The sequence below is a fragment of the Peromyscus leucopus genome, chromosome 8a, assembly GCF_004664715.2.
Source record: "Peromyscus leucopus breed LL Stock chromosome 8a, UCI_PerLeu_2.1, whole genome shotgun sequence".
NCBI lineage: Eukaryota > Metazoa > Chordata > Mammalia > Rodentia > Cricetidae > Peromyscus > Peromyscus leucopus.
This window is the reverse complement of record NC_051085.1, coordinates 47,242,739-47,264,878: the sequence shown is the minus strand read 5'-3', so window position 1 is coordinate 47,264,878 and position 22,140 is coordinate 47,242,739. Positions and strand designations below refer to the sequence as shown.

The 22,140-nt window shown below is 47.6% G+C and overlaps 1 protein-coding gene across 1 annotated transcript in view; it reads right to left on the bottom strand.

Annotated features, from left to right (window-relative positions):
- The window catches only part of Arid1b (AT-rich interaction domain 1B), a 382,103-nt gene that overhangs the window by 271,729 nt on the left and 88,234 nt on the right, over positions 1-22,140 (bottom strand).

Here is a 22,140-nt window from a genome sequence, read left to right as displayed (position 1 = left end):
CAAACAGAGCCCCTTGTTCTGAAATGTGCCCCAAAGGCCCAGGAGTAGGAAGGGGACCTTCTGTGACGCCTGTAGGACAGCAGGGCACTCTCTCCAGGGGAACAATGGGACTCCAACCCGTCACACGCATTTCTGTGTGCTGCCCATGCAGTACGCTCTCCTCTCCATCATGCTCCCATCATGGGTGTGGCCTAAAAAGGATGCCGAGCTGCTGGGCCAGTCAATCATGCCTGTGCCCTCAAATCTGGGAGCCAAAGAAACTGCTTTCCTACTCGAGGGGATTCCCTCAGACTTTGTCACAGTAATGAAAGCTAATACATACACAGAAGATGGTAACTATATCAAATAATACCATGCCCAATGTCTTCTTGAAGGAAAGATGCACATCTAATAGAGGGTAGTTTTCTTAGTTGATAGTACAGTAAAAACAAAGAATCTCGTATTGCAAATCTGGACCAAGCCAGTGGAAACCATTCTTCTCTGTCTCTATGGCACCAGAGCCTAAACTCCTAAGTTACTCGCTGCTCAGAGAAAAGTTCTTTCTCAAGCAAAAAATACAACACTGACAGTATTTTCTAGCTTCTTTCAAAATGATCTCCCCCGCCTGCCCGCGCCGCCCACTTAATAGAGATTTTTCTTTGTGCCCCCAACCCCAACCCAACTGGGAGAGCAGGAAAGAAAAAGAAAAACAAGAATCAGGCAGTGAGGCCCACTCGGCCGCTGCGGATGGTGACATCACCCTGTTAATAATACCACAATATGGTCCATGAGAGAACTCCAAGAACTTCAGCCCCAGGAGCCCACACACTTCAGGAACCAGAGGACCAGATCCACATTTAAGAGCCAAATTATCTACAAACATACTTAACAAGGAAAAAGAAGTGATAAAGTCATTTTTTAAAACTAAGAAATTGACCTCGAAGACAATGCACTAATTCACATTATACACAATGGAATCAAAGGAAAATAATGCAAAAGAAGCAATGTTCCTGCTCCTTTCAACCCAGGCCAACTATTTTTCAAAACCTTCCTGCAATGACTACAGAAAATATGGTCAAAATAGTACACAGGCTTCTCACACACAGAACCTAGGCTATTACGGCAGGCAAGTTTAAAAAAAAAAAAAATTAATAGCATTGCAGAAATCTTTGCTTTATTTATTTTACAGTTTGATATTTCACAATGAATCAAGCCAAAAGCTGTCCATAAAGTTCAACTCCACACACTCGAATAGCCCACACAGGGACGACGCACACTGCCTCCAATTCAACACTCACAGGTCTGATTTGACAGCTAATGCAGGACTTCACATGGCATCTCTGTGCAATCGAAGCAGAAAGGAGAACACGTCTGCCGGCGTTAAGATACCGTAAGCCTCAGTCAACACCGCCAGCAGCTCCCCTAGGAGCTGGGCTCTAATATGCTGACGCCATGGTGAACAGAAACCCGCACACAATATGGAAGTGTTATTTGGGAGAGAGGCCTCTGTCTTCCAAGAAGACACGCGGTAGGAACCTACATACATGACAGCAAGTACGTCCATCGCATCATTTGTCTATCACCCATGTGAGCTGAACAACTGGGCTTCTTCATGAATTCACATGAAGCTGGCAGTCAGAAGTGTCATAATCTGGACTCTATGTAGGTGGTCACATCAAGGCTGCCGCTGCTCCTTGTCTATCAAACTACAAGTTGCAACGGAGTATTAACTACGTCCTCAGTGCTACTCTGAGACCCAGGTTCTCAGTGTGGTAAGTAACTGTCTACTGCTCAACTCTTCAATGGTTAATTGGTTTTGTTTCGGCCAGTTTAGAAGTGGAGCTTTCGCGGGGGGGGGCAGCCTTTAGCACTAGGGCAGAGCAGGCGGATCTTTGTGAGTTTGAGCAGCTTGGCTACAAGTGAGTTCAGAAAGCGCAAAGCTAACAGAAAACCGTCTCGAAAAAAAAAAAAAAAAAAAAAAGAAGCGGAGCTTTCAAACACTTCCTACATGCTTTTTCAAGACTTCTTAAATGAAATATCACGACTTTAAAAGAGATCACCTCACAAGCCCGGGAGCCCACTGTCTCCTCAGTTTTGGGCCACCAGGTCCTCGGCATCACTCCACATGCCACTTCAGCCTTGTTCAGCCCCAGTGTAAGTCATTATTACTTCTGTGGGGCTGACTAAGGCCTGAGAAGCCCATGCACACTGCCGGAGTGACGAAGGGCCAGATACATCCACGAGGAACTCACTGCAAAGTCCAGGCTGGCTCCACGGAGTCTTGGGACTCTCACTTGTTCCTACTGCATTCGGGATGGACTAAGATTTCCAGACTGTACCATGCACGTGAGACGGACAGCGCTGTGAGCCAAGGACAAAGAGCTGGGGCAAGAGAACTGCCTCAGGTGTCACCCTGGCCCAGAGCAGGCAAACTGACCATTATGGTCCGGCCTGACCGACTTATTTACAAGGAGGACAGTGACTGGTCCAGCCTTGGACTGTGTATGTGTCTGCTCCCACACAAAGCCATGGCCCTGGAATAGGACCTCACAGCAGTTACCTGATGAATGAGTGTTCTCAAGGTCAAGGAAGCTGCTATCAATATGTAAAATCTAAACTTATCACATGGAAGGCACCTTGACCAGCAGATCTGGAGCCCAGGTTCACTCCTCCACTGGCAGGATGTCAGCACTAACAGAGGCCTGGAGCAGCACCCCACAGCAGCACCCCACACCCGACTAGCTAACCAGGAGTCATTATTGCAACCAAATGGCCTAGGCTTCCAGCCCACGGCTACTTCTACAGACGATCACCGACCTAAGCCAGTGGAAATCTCCAGCAAACGTCTGGGACCTAAGGGTTTTTCTCGACTTTTAGAAAGAATCTATTTCACTCATTTCTAGACCCTTCTACACTTGATGCAGAAACACACAAACGAACAGCTTTTCCTTACAAAGTTGAACGCTTCTGAGCGTTCTCTTGGAGAGGGAGGAAAGGCTCTCCTGAAGGACATGCACCTGCCTCAAGTATTCTCTCCAGGAAACTATCCCAATAAAGACACGAGTCTCAGTCCCTGAGTCAGAAGGGCACTCTGGTCCCCATTTCACCTCACCCGGCCCTGGCCTTTCTGCTCATATTCCAAAATTAATGAATCACTCAAGTTTCCCTTCTCCTTCCTTATCACTGACCTCATGACCCAGAAAGTCCCCTATACACAAGCAGCTCTGACACCTTCTGTCGCTCCTGTCAGGTCCTGTCCCAATTATCAGGAAGAAGCACACTAACTGACATGAAGTGTAAACAGGAAAAACCAACTGTTAGAGCCTCACAATTGAGTTTTATATTATAGTGAGAGAGGTGGCGTAAAACACACATAACAATGTCAAAACACACATATCAAAACCTCTCAAATCTAAAAACACTGTTAGGTCCAAAAAAAAAAAAAAGCAAGAAAAAATTACAGAGGTATGACACCATTTGTATGTGATGTGTATACTCACACACACATTACTCTTAGTAGTGTAAATTTTCAAACACATATTACTCACAGTGGTGTGAATACACATTACTCACATACAGCAAAGGTACACAAACATCCATTAAGAAGGAAATGTCGGACCCGTTCTGTGCAAGGGGCAGGGGTGGTACTTCAGCCTTTACGAAAGAGTAAGGCAGAGGGTACTTCCACAGCGCTTACCCGGCAGGTATGGGACCCCACGGTCTAGTCCTACTGGAAAGAAGGCTGAAGGGGAGAATGAAAGGGAGGGAGAGATGGAGGGGGAGGGGAGAAGGGAGGCAGGGACATAGATATGGAAAATCTATAATCTTGGTGTACTTACACCAAACGTTTGTTCCCACATGCTTCTGCACTTTTTCTTATGCTTACATTCCTAATTTTACATTTTAAAATGAAGATCTTGCCTCCAACTACTAGTGCCCTTCCCCACCTAAGAGGAAGGGGAGGTGGAGACAGCTCACAGGCTGGGGACACAGAGGGTCCTAGAGCCCTCCTGAAAGGACTGGCCTGGGGCAGGGCCCCTCTGTGACCTTCTCCACTAACATGAGTCCTAGGGGCTGCTAAACTTAGTCCAGCATCTTCCTGTGTCTCCTACATGAGATACTAATCCTTCAAGGTACCTGAGGAAATCAGTTCTAGGGTGAACAGGGCTTGTAAAGTAAGTAGGCTGTAAAAATAAAGCGTATAACATGAGCATATTAGAGGACCCAGAAATCCTTACAAAGCCAGGAGCCTGTCCGCCCTGATCAAGGACCTGACACAGCCACACGACCTAGGCAACCCCCATCCCAGAGTTGCAAACTTCACACGCCTCTCTGACCGGTCTTCAGTGTGTGCAGACTACTCACCCAAAGGCAGAGCTCAGCGAAGAACCTCCCAGAACACCCTGATCCCACAGTGAGCTAATCAAGAGACCAGGCTAACTGTCTCCGAAGCAGCTTTGGAAGCACTTGAAAGAGCTGTGACGGCCCAACTCAGTAAGCTTTGGGAGGCTGACACCAGGACCCTGTCCAACTTCCATGAGGCCATCTTGCTTCTGCCCCATCCATTCATACCCACCTTTGCAGGAAGACAACTTGTAAACAGGGAACACTTAGAGACTGTCGCACCTGTGACCACCAGCACATGTAATATGTAAAAAACCTCGGCCTTCTGAACCCTCAACCAGCTGATTTGTGCTCTCAGATGAGTGAATTTTCCCCTGTTCTCCATTCCACACCACGACCTACCCCTGTCTTCTATCCTGCTAAGATAAGCACAAAACTGACCACCTTAAGTTTTAGTAGGCAGGGCCGTGACACTCCGTCCGTCTGAGCTGCTGCACAGACATCAGAGCCGTCCTCCTTAGCTTGCTTTCTCCTGCCCTGATGAACACCAGGAGCAAAAGCAATGTGTGTGTGTGTGTGGTGTGGGTGTGGTGGGGGGGGGGGGAGGGTGTCACACGCCACAGTCTACCACGGAGGAGGTCAGGACAGGCACCTGGAGGCAGGGACTGCAGCGCAGGTCACGGGTGAACACTGCTGACTGGCTTGCTCCGCACACCTCACTCAACATACTCTTTAATACAACCCAGGAGCACCTAGGTGCCCACCTCCCACATCAACCACTGATCAGGAACACGCCCCCCAGCCTGGCCTACAGGCCAAATCGGGAGACACTTTCTTAGCTGAGGTTCCCGCTCCCCAGAAGACACCAGCCTTGTCAAGTTCACACAGAATGACCGCGGGCATGCTGTCCACTCCAGACGTCATCACCGAGCGCTGACGCTGCACCCGCTCAACCACAACGCCCGCTCCTCCCATTCAGCAGCCTCTGGCTGCCGCTGCTCTGCATTCAATCCCACAAGCCTGCTTATGCTTGCTTCTCTTGTGGGAGTGGAAACACACACGAGTGTGCACACCCGGCTGGCTTACTGCGCTTCTGTTCAGCTTCTAAAGGCCATTATGTGTCTACACTATAGAGTTGGCTTAGAACAACACAAACATTTATGTTGTTCCCAAGCAGTGGGTTTTGTGTGTGGTGCTGTTCTGAACATGGCCTTAAAAGCATCCGTCCAGATAACCGCTCCCCCTTCCTCAGGGGCGTCCGGAAACAGGACTGCCTGAGTAACCGTCCTTCTAATGAGTGCCATGCTACTGTGCCTTCCCTAATGACTGAAGCTGCTGGACATGTCACTTCAACTGCTTGGTGACCAACTGCTGAGCTTCTGTGGGAACACCTCTCTAGTCCTTTGTTCATTTTTCATGTGTAGTTTTGTTATCTCTGGGTTACAGGGAGGTTTCGGTCATCTGGGTACTAAGCTTTACCAGACAGATGCGAACACTTCTCCTGCTATGAGTCTGCCTTTATGCTCTCTTCCTGCCAATCTTCGATGCCCAGGAAGTCCTCACTTCACCACAGTTGAATTTCTCGATGCTGTTGATGTAGCTTGTGCTTTCGGTGTTAATCTAAGAGGTCGCTGCCATGAAAGTGTCCCTCTGTGTTTTCTTCTGGAGTGTTCAAGTGTCCTAGCCTGAAGCTTTTTTCAACTCTTACATCTAGAGGTCTGCTGTCCATTAAGAGTTGATTTTTTTTGAACAGGGTGTGAGACACAGGGTACAATTTCATTCTTTGGAAAGCTGCTGTGCCTACTGCTCGTCCTACCCTTTGGTTCTGAGAAGTACAGTTGGCATTGGCACTTTAAGAATCATGTTTAAAGAAAAACAGTAGAACCCTAAATGTAAGTACACTCAATACACCAGTGGGTCCACATGAAGTTCAAAATAGACCACAGAAATCATGCTGACAGCTCGCAGGAGACCAAGAGCTTTCTGGGAGTGATAAAATATTCTTAATTTGTGGATAGCTTCATGGATACTTGGATATTTGTCAAAATCCACTGAACTGTATGAATACTTAAAATATGGGCTTTATAATATATGTAAATCACACCTTAAAATATTGTGAGAATACCATCTACATCTAATAGAGAAAACGTATCTCAACTGTTGACATCACATTTCTACTGTTTGGTAAGACATTTTAATACACATGTATTGAACATATTCAAGCATCTCCTTCCTTGCTTATGTGGCAAAATCTATTTGATGATTAAATAGGTTGCTCATAGATGTTTAATGATGTTTTTCAGGTTTTCACTTCATTTAACAAAAATTACAGAGCAACGGGGCATACTGAAATAATTAAGACTTCTATTCAAATAAAAATGCAGGTCTCTAAAGCTAGAACACAAAGTGTATAGAAGCAACATCTTTTTTACTTGAATTCTGTCTCTAGGTGTTTATCTTAAGGGGAAAATGAAGCAAGTAAGCAAACATTTGCATGGCTGGGAGTTTGATTCTGGCTGTGAAAATGTAGGAACAGCCTACAGACCCAAATGTTCCATCAACACGCCTCTCTAAAGGGCAGGAGGTCAAATGCACGTGCCCTTGAAACACTGGTTCATCACTAGAGACTCTCTAAATGCCAGAGAGCAAACAAATAGAACACTGGTTCTCACTAGAGACTTCATGAGGAGCCTCGCCTGCCTCTGCTCCAGGACTTAAAGATAACAAGCTGTAACTCTATAACAAAGATCTGTTCGTGACATGAAAAATCTAGCCCCACGGTAGCAAGGACAAGCCGTCGTGATGGCTGTAAAAAATAATTATATACAGAATATGGCAGCGTTACCCAACCCTTACCAATTGAGTCTTTTTCATGATTCTAGAACAAATCCATTTTTTCTGATCATCTACTTCTGCTGTCTGCTAGCAGTCAACCAAATGTGCACTGTGGCAATTCCCTTTTAATGGCAGAAACCTCGTAGTTGCTTTTCATGAGCAGATTTAGGCCCTTCCAGGTGAAATCGACACAACGGGAGAGCAAACAACAGGAAAACCCTGAAGTTCAACAGCTCCACTCAAGTGGATCAAACTCTGCTGGCCCTGAGTTCACAGAAACACCAAGTATTCCATGCATGAGAGAAACTAAAACCCCACCCAGCAAGCAGTCCGCCCCTCAGCTGATGCCAGGTTGACCCAGCTGCAACCGTGAGAGCTGTGGTGTCGACATGTCCACTCAAAACCAGGGTGCTGACAGGCAGTGGAGGTTCCAAGGGCGAGCCTCACAAGCGTCCCTTCAACAGGCACTCAATCCAGCTTCCCAACGAGGTGATCGAACAACCAGGTCCTTTTTCCTCACAGGAAAAACAATCCTGCCTAGGCTCACCTAGAACAAACTATTCCACAACTTCCTCAAACTAGGTCTTTATGCTTGAAAGTAAACCCATCAACACACACACACACACACACACACACACACACACAGAGACAGACAAAAGAGAAGACAGACAGAGACAGAGACAGAGAGAAACAGAGACACAGAGAAAGAGAGAAACACACAGACACAGAGACACACATACAGGAGAGAGAGAGAGAGAGAGAGAGAGAGAGAGAACAGGGGGGGGGACCGCGTTAAGTTGGGGCTAAGGAGAACTTGACAAAGCATTCCTAGGTCAAAGCTCTGTCTTACACCCAAGATGTGGCTGGTGGCCGAGCACAGGAGCTCCAGGTACCTCAGGCTGCTGTGGGACACACCCCCACTTCTGTCTGCTCCCTGGTTCCCAAAAGGTTCATCTGCACCACAAACACCGTTGCTTATCCAACTCAAATCGAGACAACATGCCTGGGATGACTTAGCAAACCATCCCCTTGCCCCCCCACCAAGAAATTTAAACCTTTCATGCCCTACAATAGATTTACATTTTGATTTGTGAAACAATGAAAAGTCCTCATTTGTTACCAGCAACAGCCTTTTTTAATGACAATTTTGTTATTAAAACTTTCTTAGCAAAGTAACTCAATATATGATTTTACAGACATAAACAAGATGAAATAATATCCATTGTTACATTGCTTGGGTTTCTTTACAGTTATTCATTGCCTGCAAAACTGCCTGGCTTACTTTAGGTCCAACTGTTCTCTGTTTAGCAAATCCGAGCGCAAAGGAACAGAAGGTCACAGCAATGCACTCAGAGTGAGCATGCTTTACGGCTGTGGGGACTAAATGATAGTATCCCTTGTAACCTCCATTTCCAGGAGTCAGGGACCTGTCCGGAGCAGCCTTTATTTACTCTTAATAACCACTATGAATCGATTATCCATGAATGTATTCAGGTCCTTCTTACATTCATTTGTATTTCCAGCCTTTTTAGGACAGCAAATCTGCAACATTATTATTATCCATTTTACAAAGTGCTAAATCTTCTAATTTTCATAAAATTAATTTAGTCAGTCTTCAAGGAGTGTGCCCTAACTCATGCACAGACTTAGATTAATAAATGTATGGCCAACCAAGAAAGGCCAAAGTCTTTACCAGGTCCAAGATTCCTGCTCTCTGTGGCCCTCTATCTCTTGACTGAAAGCGATTCAATGGGTTGGTCCTTACAGCAGCTAAAACAGCATGGATGATTCCAAAGGTAAACGAATGGGCCGGCCCTCCTTGTTACCTTTAAAAAGAGCCCTCTGCTAAGACTCTAGTCTCTCCTCTCCCACCTCGGTCCACAAGTTCCACCTTCCATTCCACACCAACCAATTAAAGGCTTTGTTTAAGTATTCATAAAACACACACTCACTGGTACTGACAAACTTTCTCTCCACTATAACCCAGGTTGAACAAAAGTCTTACTGTGTACAAAATGAACGTCAAGTGTATAATTGTAGTTTTACATTCAAGTACCCTAATCATGTGTGTGTATACTTTAACACTCCTTCCCATGTAGCCATCAAGGACATTCAACACGAGGGTCTATAAAGCCCACACAGTGTCTTCACATAAACCATGGGCACAAAGGAGAAAGATCCGCTTTAGGGCTAAAAGTATACACATAGCACAGGGTGATCATTTTTACCCTAAAAATTTTTGTTATAAAAAGATTGCTCAGAGCCCGGTGGTGGTGGTGGTGGTGGTGGTGGTGGTGGTGGCGGCGGCGGCGGCGGCGGCGGCGGCGGCGCACGCCTTTAATCCCAGCACTCAGGAGGCAGAGCCAGGCGGATCTCTGTGAGTTCAAGGAGGTCTACAGAACGAGATCCAGGACAGGCACCAAAACTACACAGAGAAACCCTGTCTGAAAAAACCAAAACAACAACAACAACAAAAAGGATTGATCGTTTCCTATGTGTGTAACTTGGTAGCACAGAAAAGCGGAAGGCAGTGAAGATTACGATTATCAACTCCTGCTGTGTATTGCCCAAAGACAGCCTCCAGAAGAGCATTCTACCACCTTCCATTAGCTGACATCCACTGATGAGCCAACACGCCTTATTTATATAGTACCAGCTGTAAAAATTTGAACAGTAGAAGGGCCCATGCTCTGTGGGCAAGCTCTGACATTTCAGCCAACAAGGTTAACCCTTTCCAACATCAGCTTAGAAGTGTTCTCCCCACTCCCCAAATGTGCGCAGTCATTTTAACAGTGCATGAACGTGGCCCGGCAAAGGCTACTCCCATGGAGGTCATCAGTGCACAGGAAAAGAAAGGGCTCTAAAGGTGATCTACACAAACACTCACAGAAGTGACGCTTCCTCAGAAAAGGTGACCAGAAAATACAAGGGCCTGTGCCACCTCCTCAGGAAGCTTGGTTGTCTCCATCCAAGAAAGTGCTGACTTGAGAGAACACACACAAGCTCATTTTTTCAGAATGATGGCGTCTTACCGAGAGCTTTCTTATTGTATTGTTGACAAAACTCAAAAGGTCCTTCTGAATCCAAAAAATAGGGTTTGTTAGTGAGAAAAAAGAAAAGGTAAAAAACCCAAAGTCAAAGCAGCGTGATGACACTGTGCACACACACAGAACACCAACAGTGTGACGACACGTGCACACACACATAAGACCAAGCAGCGTGCGACACTGTGCAACACACAGAACACCAACAGTGTGGACGACACTGTGCACACACACAGAACACCAGCAGTGTGACGACACTGTGCACACACACAGAACACCAACAGTGTGACGACACTGTGCACACACACAGAACACCAGCAGTGTGACGACACTGTGCACCACACACAGAAGACCAGCAGTGTGACACACTGGCACACACACCACAGAAGCCAGCAGTGTGACACACTGTGCACACACACCACAGAAGACCAGCAGTTGTGAGACCGACACGTGTGCACACACAGAACACACAGTAACACCAACAGTGTGACGACACTGTGACACACACACACAGAACACCAAGACAGTGCTGATGACCACACTGTGCACACACACACAAAAAGCACAGCAGAACACCAAGCAGCTGTGACGACACTGTGCACGCACACACACAGAAGACCAGCAGTGTGACGACACTGTGCACACACACAGAAGACCAGCAGTGTGACGACACTGTGCACACACACAGAAGACCAGCAGTGTGACGACACTGTGCACACACACAGAAACACAGGAAGCTGTACCACGGCAGCATGGACACTGTGCACACACACACAGAGCCAGCAGTGTGACGACACTGTGCACACACACAGAAGACCAGCAGTGTGACGACACTGTGCACACACAGCACACAGAAGACCAGCAGTGTGACGACACTGTGCACAACACAGAAGACCAGCAGAGATCCTAGTAGAATTTAAGTCAGAGCCAGGCTGCAGTACGCCCATGTTCCCAAGCCACCCACTTGCTCCACAGGCACCTGGGAAGACTGCATTCACCACACTGAGACTCAAAAAGCCTGTGACCCTGTGGGGGCTACTGCGGAGCTGTGTGCCGACCTGCCCTTCCAGCAGAGATTCTATTTTTATATAGCACAGAAAGAGGAGTCAAGGCCTTTTCCACTTTCCTACATCAACCCAGCTGCCAACATGGATGTGCCAAGGGGGAATTTCTGGGAATTTTCAAGAGATAACCTTTGCTGAGGCTGCAATGTCAGCCTTGTAGCTCTGTGACGGGAACACGTGCGAGGAATATTCAATTAAAAAGGCTGCTCTCTCTGAGAGAACTCCTGAGCGGAGTTGGGGAGACAGAAACTACCGATTTTAAAAGAGCCAATAGAGAGAGCAGCAGCTGGCACCTTATTCAGAAGGGAAGTCAGCCAGAGAACGGGAGGAAAGACAGTCACTGCAGATCATATGTTACCTTCAGGACTGCAGGTCACAGGGTGAAGGGTGTGTGTGTGTGTGTGTGTGTGTGTGTGTGTGTGGGTGTGTGTGTGTGTGTGTGACTATGTATGCATGTGTATTATATAAGTGGATATGTATACCTGTATGTGTAAATGTGAGTGGTATTCAGATACAGTCTTTGAGGTTGTTTCGTGTTTTCTATTTTTAAATGACACAGAAAAACTATAGAGAGTCCCATTTGATGTCACATTTTGTTTTGTTTTCATGGAAGATCTGAAGGCAGGCCCCATGCCTGCTACCCACAGCCTACAGCTTACTCTGAGGGTAAGGAGCAGGGCAGTTTCTACATCCTTGTTAACCACCATTCTCCTGTGAAAAAGAGGTAGGTACAAAATCAGCAGAAAAAGAAGTACATCATCTCAAAACTGAAAAAATTAAAAAAAAAAAAAACTGCAGTACCTGAAATACCGTCTCTTAAATGTACACCATCCAAGTATGTGGCAGGCCAAGAGGATTTGCACTCACAGACCTACCACTCAACTAAAATATGGTGAGAACCATGTCCAAGTGGAAAGAAACAGTGATAACAATGAGAAGAACCAGACGGGCCCACGCTTGGCTGGCTCCTTGACACTCGGAGGAAAGCAGACTGAGAACAGGCTTCTAAGGCCAAAGCAGGGAGCCAGGGAGCTGAGTCCTGGGCTGAGCACAGGGAGAGTGAGGTCTCAGTGCTGGGGGAAATGGGCTCTGGGAGGTCACAGGGAAGGCAAGGTAAGCAAGGAGCCCCAGGGCTGAAGTGAGGTGGTGGGTGTCCACTGCCGCCTTCTCCTCTAAGATGAATGGCTCCAGTATTCAAGCTGGCCTCAAACGCAGTACGTAGGCAAGGATAACCTTGAACTTCTGATCTTGCTGCCTCCCTGCCCCAGAAGTGCTGGGGTGACAGACTTGCATCACCACAAGTGGGTCACGAGACTCTGGGGGTCACGCATGCTAACGGGGCACTCTACACAGGCCACAGTGTACCATGTTTTTCTGTGCTAGGGTTATGGGTATGTGTGGCCACATCCAGTTCAGTTTTTATCTCTTGCATTTTATATGTATGTGAAAGAGATCTGAAATCAGGTCCTCGTGCCTGGACAACACCTACCTACTGAAAGATCTTTCCAGCTCCCTGAAGTAAATTTTTAATTAAAAAAAAAAAATCTATCTGAGGTGGCTATACACACTAGAACCTATAATCCTAGTACTCAGGACGCTGAAACAGGAGGATTTCAGAGTTCAAGGCCACAGGCCCTGAGGGGAGGAGTGTGCGGTGTGGTGATTAAAATGAGCAGAAGGAAGGGCTGTGGCGTATTTTGCTTTTCCAGATGGATCCCTGAGAGGGAAGCATCCCAGGGACCTGCCTGTCATCTGCCCGGGGAGCAAGACCCAGCTGCTGTGGGAGCATCAAGGCTCTGGGTCACTTGACTATTGCCAGGTCTGGCAGAAAGAATTAGAGACAGACCTACAACCACTACCCAGAATTCAGGACAACACTTCTAAGAGAAACAGAAGCTACCAGTAACAACTCAGGGAGAACTGAGTGAGAAGGACCACACTTCTGTAAACCTGGAGTCAACAGCCACACGCACAGGCCCCGACCAGGGCAGCTGCCCACAGAGGGACAGAGCCTGCGTGCTAGCCAGGGCTAGCCTGAGAAAATATAGGAATTTCACCAGTGTGCTCTCTGCCCCTGGGTCTGCTGCTAACATTCTACCACAACCTTGCTTTGTGTTCTACCCTCTCAGCTAAAAGAAGCCTGGACCACAAAACACAGCATAAAGCTGGCTGGCTCCAACCGACTCTCTTCCAGTTCTGACTACCCAACAGACCTCGTTATTTCATTTGTCCATGGGTGTCAGCTTCCGACACCAAACACTAGCGGCCATGGACCACGGCAGCCCTGCACACGGATGGTTTCACTGAACCCTGCAGCAATCCCATGACAGGTGGATTCAGGGTCTACTCACAGAGAGAATCACCACGACTGTGGGATGCAGCCAACTGAGCCTGCGAGATTCTGGTAAAACTGACCAGAGTGCTGCAGGAAAAGGGCAAGTCCTGCTGCCCTCCGAGGGGAGGCTTGTAGCTCTGCTTTGCCATCTCAGGTTGAAATCAACCATCTACTTCTCGTTCCACAACAGGTGCCACCGGTAGTTGCCTGCACAAATTTAAGTGCCAACAGAATCATCCGGGCCCTGCCAATGTAGGTAGGAAAACCCAACACCACTCGCGGAGAGGTGAGAACTCTGTGAGCAACAACACGGACCCACAGCAGAGAAGGAGCTCACAAGCTGAGGAGCTGGAGAAAGGAGCCCGAGAACACAGGAAACTGTTCTGACCAGTGCTGACGGCTAGAGTAGAGAGAGGCTGGAGAGGGGACCAGACTTCTCGCCACCAGCAGAGAGAAAGCGGACGCCTGGTGAGATGTCGAAGAGGTAAAGACACTTGGTACCAAGGGCCTGACAACCCGAGCTCAATCCCTGGAACCCCAGCGACAGAAGCAAAAACCCAGCTCCCACAGCTGTCCTGACTCACACCCACCCCACACATAAAATGAACACGCGCGCGCACGCGCACACACACACAGCAAACACGGGCAAACACACACATAAATAAGAGAGAAAACAAAGGACTTGAGAAACAGCTGCAGGTGACAAGAGGGACACATCAGCAAAACAAGGGCCAACTACAGCCAGGATGAGGTAATGCCAAAGGATGCTGATTCATGCTGGCCGGGTTAGACAGTCGGTCAGCAGACATTCAGAAAGCCCTGGCTGTGTCAATGGCCGACTCCACAAGTGAGCACAATTAACTCAAAAACAGAAGCACATGAGGTATTACCCAAGTAAAGAAGTTGTAGTTAATTCTCAAACACTCCAGTGTGGATACCTAAGTCCCTCAGAAATTCCTCATAGTCAGGATGCCCCTCCCACTGTTAGCAAAGACACAGCTCTGTCACAGGAACTCAAGCCAGGGCAAGGAGACAAAGCAGTGCATTCTAAAACGGAGAGGTGTCTTCCTCAAGAAACATCTGCATTCGTGTTTCCTGACATAACCACCCCCCTCAATGACCGCACGCACGCACAAACACTGGACATGCCCAATGTGTGTGCTTGGACAAGTCCAATACCGCATGTTGTTAAAAGTCGAGTGTTGAGGCATGGCAGCCCATGTCGTTCTCATGTTCCTGAAATGTGATGGCCAATAATGCAGACAACAAGCCATGTGCACATATGAAGAGACAGAACCTGCATGGATGCAATGTATACATGTGTGTATGGGTAGAGGGAAAAACACAATAAGCACAGACTACTTGTCCAAAACCTTGAAAATCTTAACTACCAAAAATAATACATTTCTTCTAAAATAATCTGCTAGAATTTGAAATCTATAATATTTAAATTTTCAAAGATCATAGTCTAGTGTCCAGTCTGGGCTCAGAGGAGCATTCTAAGCTTCTCTTGGTGTGTGTACAAGTCACCTGACAAAGAGCTGGGAAATCCTAGAGAAATCCTCTTCTAATGTCTATCAAGCGAGACCAGTACTTACTTTAGAACCCATTCCTGATCTTCCTGTTAACCTACATTAGAAATATGAGGAAATGACTATGTAAACTGTTTCCAGATTAAACTTTTTCTTTGTTCTACAAATATTTAATAAAAGTATAAAACTTCTGAAACAACAAAAAGTCCCTGATATTTCCTTACGCAAAACTTACAACAAGTTTTAAATAATTACAAGTATTTCTTCATGTTCCCAGATCCCTGTTCTGGGGACTTAGATAACACAGCATGAGGCTGGGATGTGGCTCAGGGGTAGAGTACCTGACCGGCAGGAGGAAGGCCTTGGCTCCACCCTCAGCACTGCCAAAAGTACATGACCCAACCAAAACCTGTAGGAAGCCTAGAAGGACACTCTTACAGAACACTCCAGGGTTTCTCTCTCTGTCCATTACCACTATCCCATTTTCTAACTTCTTCCCTCTCTCTCCTCACATATCCTTCCTCCCATTTCTCTCTCACACTGCTCTGAGTCTCCCTGGAACATGCCTTTCTTCACTCTCCTTCTTCTTCCTCTGGGTGGCATCAGCCTGCTCTCGTTTACCGCCTGCCCAGCTCACAGCTCAAATGCCCCTCAGGGGGTAGCTGGGCTCCCCGAGGCCAGCAGTGCCCCTGGAACAGACTGCTGCAACTGAAGACTGGCAGGACCCTCCTCTGATTACAGTTTGCCATCTGCTGCTGTGGAGAGGGCTTGAGATCCGAGCTGGAGAATTTTTGTTTTGCTTTTCTCTCAGGCATGAAAGAACTGACTTCATTTTCCTATGAAAGATCAAGTCTGGAACACAGGAACACACAGCGCACGCGCGCGCGCGCACACACACACACACACACACACACACACACACACACAAACCCTCTGCTGCATATTCACAGAGCATATGGCTATAGCTCAACTCCCAGTGAGAGCTGGCATAATACTTACAAAAACAATAGGGCATAAACCCTCTTCTCCTAAAACAGAAAAACCATGCAATACTCTCAAAAATAAAACTGTTAAGTCTGCACAAGTGTTTAATGTGATATGAAAAAGAACCCACTAGAACACCTCTTATAATGCTTGTTTTGAGGCAGTTCATTCCCAAAACACATTTTCCATTGCTATAATCTTTTAAAGTGCTCATCTATCTGGCTTTTACAGCAATCTGCAAGTGTGAAACAAATACACACGGCACAGTGGGGAAGAGCGAGGTCTGAAGCGACTACTCTCACTGGCCAGAGCACAGCGTGCTGGGCCCGGCCACAAACGTGCCGACAGACTCCACCGGTCTAATGACCAGATAGAGTTTTCTTCATCTCCATCGCTGCGTTCCCCAGCTGAGGAATTGTCAGGCCAATGCCAAAGTACAGGTTCCGTTCCAATGACACATGGCTGCAGTCAACCAGAGACATGTCACAACACTAAATGACACAAGTAGGCAGAACAAGAACACAAAATACCAAAATTAACCTCCCCTGACTCCGGCTGTGCCTGCAGGTCTTCCTGAAGCAGTGCTGTGCAGTGGGTATGGTGTGACACCTTCCAGACCCTGTGACACCACACGAAGCTCAGGTGCCAGCCAGCACCCCGTTGGTGCTCGGGAGCCAGAGGCTGAAGCGAGTCCCAACCGCTGCCTGCCTTTGGTTAAACCATAGCATCTCTTTGCTCGGCAGTTTCCATACCTCCCCCAGGGTAAAATTACAATGTCATCACCTCACTGAGTAACGGCTGCCAAGGAAACACATTCTAAATGGTCAACTATGCAGATGACCACCACACGATACTACGATTTAGCTCACCAGAGAATGACCTAGAACACATCCACATGAGATACCAATGCAGGGCAATGCCCACCCCCTTTGGTGTACAAGCTATGAACCTGCTTTGGCACTCAGCTACCTCTTCATCTTTCTCTGCTGCTCCTTACAGAATGGGATTCCAAAGACCGCGATCCCCAGCACCACCACCAGGAGACCCAGACAAGCGTTGCACATGCCCTTTGTCTTATCTAGTGACGCAAACACGTGATACAAACACAAAGAATTTTCCTGAGCATCTGCATTAAATGCCTAATGTGAGGTGTGCATGCTCTTAGAACCAGAAATGAGAAGAGGCAAGAAGCAGGGGTGGGGTGGGGGTGGGGGTGCATGTGTGGTGGTTCCAGACACTGCTCTGCAGCTGTGAACAAGTTTGGCCATTTCCTCAACTCTGCCCTTCTCAATGTTCTACTCCTTTGGCCTTCCTGGCAATCCTGGGAGCGGCCCGAGTGCCCAGCAATACTTCCCTTGCTGCTTGTGCTAGACAGACAGACAGACAGTTCTTGCTGCTAAAAACTGTGAGTAATAAAAGCGGTTCCTAAAGTAAGAGAAAGAGAAGCAAAGTGCTGGAGAACTTCAAAGCACAGACAAACAACAGCGCACACAGGAGACTGCAGTGACGGCAGCTGGCAGAGGCACGTCAAATGTGAAGGCCTGCCCCATCAGGTCCAGAGGGAGCACCGGGTGAGGGCAGCAGTTCCCAGAACTGGACAACTAACTAATCAAGTCAACGGTCACTGTGCTGGGACGGAGGCCCAGAGGACACCTGGACACAAGCACAGATGTCACTTTCAGGAGTAGGGGCTCTACTACAGTCTTTCCTTTGCCAGGGCCTCGTGTGGCAGACTTTGAAGGAGCGCAAGTTCAGGAGGAACACATCATGTAGCAACAGGGAATTTTACTGTGGGGAGGTAAACCCGAGTTGGCGTGGAGCTGGGTGAACGTGGAAGAAAGTAGGGAAGAGACATCCAGGCAGAGATAGTGAAAAGCAAACACACAAAGGCATGGTGAGCTCAGGCTCAGTACTGGAAACCTAGCCAGCTACCCAAGGCTAGCGAAGTCCTTCATCTTGGAGGATTATCTACAACCACCACTGACTCCAGCAGCATGATCCCGAACTACGTTCTAACGTGTCCTTGTCCCCAGATAAGTGTAGCTCTCCTTCCTCATCAAGGACACTTTGCAACAGACAGAGGACATTACAAAGAAAAACAACCAACCAAAATAGTTGTGGAATCCAGTCCTAACAAATACATCTACAAACCACTCCCACACCTAAGGCGTAGGCGCCACTGCGGAAGAGGGGATGTAAGAGCCAGAGGATCAGGGGGTTTACCGAGAGATTGTGTCTCCTAGGAATGTCAGAATCTACACCCAGAAAGTCTCACCAACACAACTGCCTAAACACGAACTGAACAAGGACAACAACAACAACAGACCTGCCAAAATAGACAGGGGAAACCCACGAGGCCTCAACCAGACACAGAGGACTATGAAGGAGGAAGGCTGAGAGCAGGAGAGATGAATGGTCTTGTCCAGGGAAGAGCACACCAACTGGTTATCCAATAACAAATGGTCATCCCTGAAAACATACATACAAGTAACAGTATACGGACTGAGCCGCTTATATTTAAGAAATACACACACACACACACACACACACACACACACCACCACCACCACCACTACCACCACCAACAACAACAACAACAATTAACTAAAAAGAGGCCGTCAATTTGAAAGGGAGCAAGAAGGGTTTGGAGGATTAAAAGGGAAGGAAAAAAAAAATGATGCAATTATATTATAATCTCAAAAAGAAAAGGAAAACAAAACACATGGTATCACTTCCAGCTTCAATCATTTCACAAACCTGGGTCACCCTTGTCCTCAGGCAAAGGCTTGAAGAGATAACTAGAAATGAAGGCTGGTGCTGGTAGAGAAGCCAGGCCATTGGCTAGCATGTGGACTTGACTGACAGGTACTCACTCACTAAAGAGCCTTAAGCAGAAGGGCAACCTAGGACGTTTACATGGTCTTCAGGGTCTTGTGATGTGTCATGGGAAAGACTAATCAATCAACAGTTCTCGAATTCAAAACTCATGGAAACTTTCAAAACATAACGGCCATAAAAATGCATCTGCACACTGAGCAGAAATCCTAGGATTTAATTCCAGAGGCCTTACAGTTTGCAAAAGCTCAGCTGTGACCACTCACAGGGACAAGGACACAGCGAAAAACCCACCATCTGATGAGCTGCAGTGGCTGTCCTCCTGCCAGGGTGGCATGGTCACCAGCAGCGCAGAAGTCACAGCTGGATGAAGCGGAAAGTGTGTGGCACATCGTCCTGAGGGGGGTGGAGAAGAACACCGAACAGGCCTTCTAGAAAGGGGACTTGGGATGACCACAGCAGGTGGGGGCCGGTGACAGAGCGAAGAAAAGAATCGAGGTGACAAGCATGTCTGGGAAGATGGGCCAGCTAGCAATCGGAAACCACAAAGTCTCAGGTTGAGTCGGTCACGGTCTGGCGTGGGGTCACTGAGACCAAGATCAAAGATCACCAGCTAGATAAAAGCGGTAAGAGGTGAGACAAGGTCATGCTCACAGGGAAACCAGAGTGAGTGAGGCTGCGGTAACGGCCACGAGGTCGGGGTCAGAACCCACACCGCTCGTTCATAGCATCAGTTTATAAACATAAACACACATTGACTCCTCCAGGCACTCTTCCTGAAGGGCCTCAGTGCTATCTAGTCCAAAACGAGAGACAGGGACAAACAGCTTTCAGTGTTTCCATTTGGTGCCTACAAGGCACCGCAGGAAAAGCAACCATGTCATCCTGACATTCCACTCTGCAGAAAATGCTAACAAGACTCCTAACTTCCCCATGTCATATGGATAATCCAACAGTGTACGCTTCACCGACTAAAACCTAGAACGAAATCTGCAACTTCGAGAAGGCAAGTCTTTAACAGAAGTATTTAGCATGTTATACAAACATGTTGTGCACAGAAGTGTACAACATGGGATTCTCATCGCATTTGCTGCGTTTGTTAGCAAAGTGTAGCACTCTGTAATCACCCACAGAGCTGTGGAAAATCTCTGTACTACTAAACAACAACCAAGTGTGCCAGTGAGGCATCTCTCTATTAAGTGAAAGGAAGCAACTCAGGGACACAGCTTTCAAAGTGCATCCTCCCCTACCCTGCAAGGAACCCCAACAGCTCACTGGCAAAAGTGAGATGCTGCTTAAATCTAAGCAGAGTCTAGCTTTACTCTGGGAGAAGCCGCTGGCAGGGAGAAACAGCCATGCTCGGTTCCGCTAGCCCTGTACCAAGCTACAGCATGGTCTACGGTGTATCTGCAGCAACTGGGTGGCCAGTGTGGCTGGTGTTCTGAAGCAGGCCACCTCACTAAGCCTTTGTCACTGGGTCTTATAAGTGCAATCTGCTTTGAATTACACAAGCTACTCTATTCTTCTCCTGGAGCCTAAACATAGACATCGGCAACCGGACTGAATGATGGACATAATTAGGAAAGTACACGGTACTGCAATTACAAGTGTGTAAAGCTTGCAAACCCTCACTATCCATGAAAGCCTGCGGTTGCTTCCCACCAAAAACATCCCTTCCCTTTCACATAACGGGCTACTACCACCTGGCACACTGCAGTGCAATGGACAATGGCAGTTTCATGAAGGCAGGATGGACGGATGCACAGCAAATGGCTATCAGCTACAAGCATTTGTCTAGATCCTGTTGTGGATCTAAGAAGCGGCTGGACATTCATCACCTAAATCCTAGAAATCCAAACTGCGTGAGCACTAACCAGTGTAGCAGACACCTGGCCTCAAGTGTTGGTCTCCAGTCAAAACACAAGTAAGAACCTTGTATTAAATTACCCTCAGGCTCTGTGTATCAGTTTCCTGTTTAGATTTGCGTCCCGCACCTCAAGATGCCTCGTTTTATAGACGCAAACATGTCTAAACCTGAAGACCCAAAACCAGAAACACTTTTGGCCTCTTACGTTTTACGTAAGGGGTTCTCAACTCTACGCAAATGGACAAATTAAGGACAGTCTTTGGAAGAACTCTACATTTTAGCAGCAAAAGCAGACCGACCACATGGGGGCTGGAAAGATGAGCAGGCAGTGACAGTGTGCACTGCTCTTGCAGAAAACCCAGCTTCAGTTCCCAGCACCCACAGGGGGTGGCTCACAGCTATCTGCAACTCCAGCGCCAAGGAATCAGATGCCTCTGGCCTTTGAGGGCACTCACGGCCAAGTGCACACACACCCCACAGACCAGCACACATACACATAATTGAAGAGTGACTATTTCTGAAAGTAGAGTATATGTCAACTAAATCCAAACCCTTATTTGGCCGTTTCCTTTAAGACACAACAATGAAGTCGGGTTGTGTGCTTCACTTCCCAGCATGCAACACAACGTGGGGTTGGTTACACCACAGGCACCGCAGACCATCTGGACAGAGAGGCAAGTTCTTCAAAGCAGAGTGCGGCTGAGCTCTGTGAAGTGGCCAAAGACTCATCAGAGAAGAGGTGAGGTATGCCGAGGCACGCACAGAGGCAACAGACAGAGTTCAGGGCATCTGCTAAAAGGCCAGGGTTTCATGAGCGGTATCAGGGACCAGGACAACGGGGCAGGGCTCAGCCAGCCAGAGAAGGTCCTTGCAGGAGATCGGCCACACTAAACAAGTTACCGGTGGCCTGTTCCTGGATTTTAATTTGTAGAACTCTACAGAGTTCCATGTATTTGTGAATGTCTAACAGGTGAATTTCACCACAGGGGAGTAGTACCCACGTCACACACCTGCTGTCATCCCTTGAAAGAAACTGAACCAGAGAGTAGCATCAATACAGGAAAAGCAAGCAAAACCAAACAGACTCATCATGTTGCCCTACAGGATTAGAGATTTGGGGGTTCTCCTACCCCAGGACCCTGTGTCTGCAAAGAGAAGGAAGTTTTAGCAAGCAGCTTGCAGGACAGGCCTGAGGCTGGGAGAAAGGTCGGGCTACGGAACCCAGAGCCCCAGAGATAATCCAGAGAACCAGAGCCCGGGCTTGCCCTTCAGTAGAAAAGGCACAAACACCTCAGAAGAAACTCCTTAAACCACCAAGGAC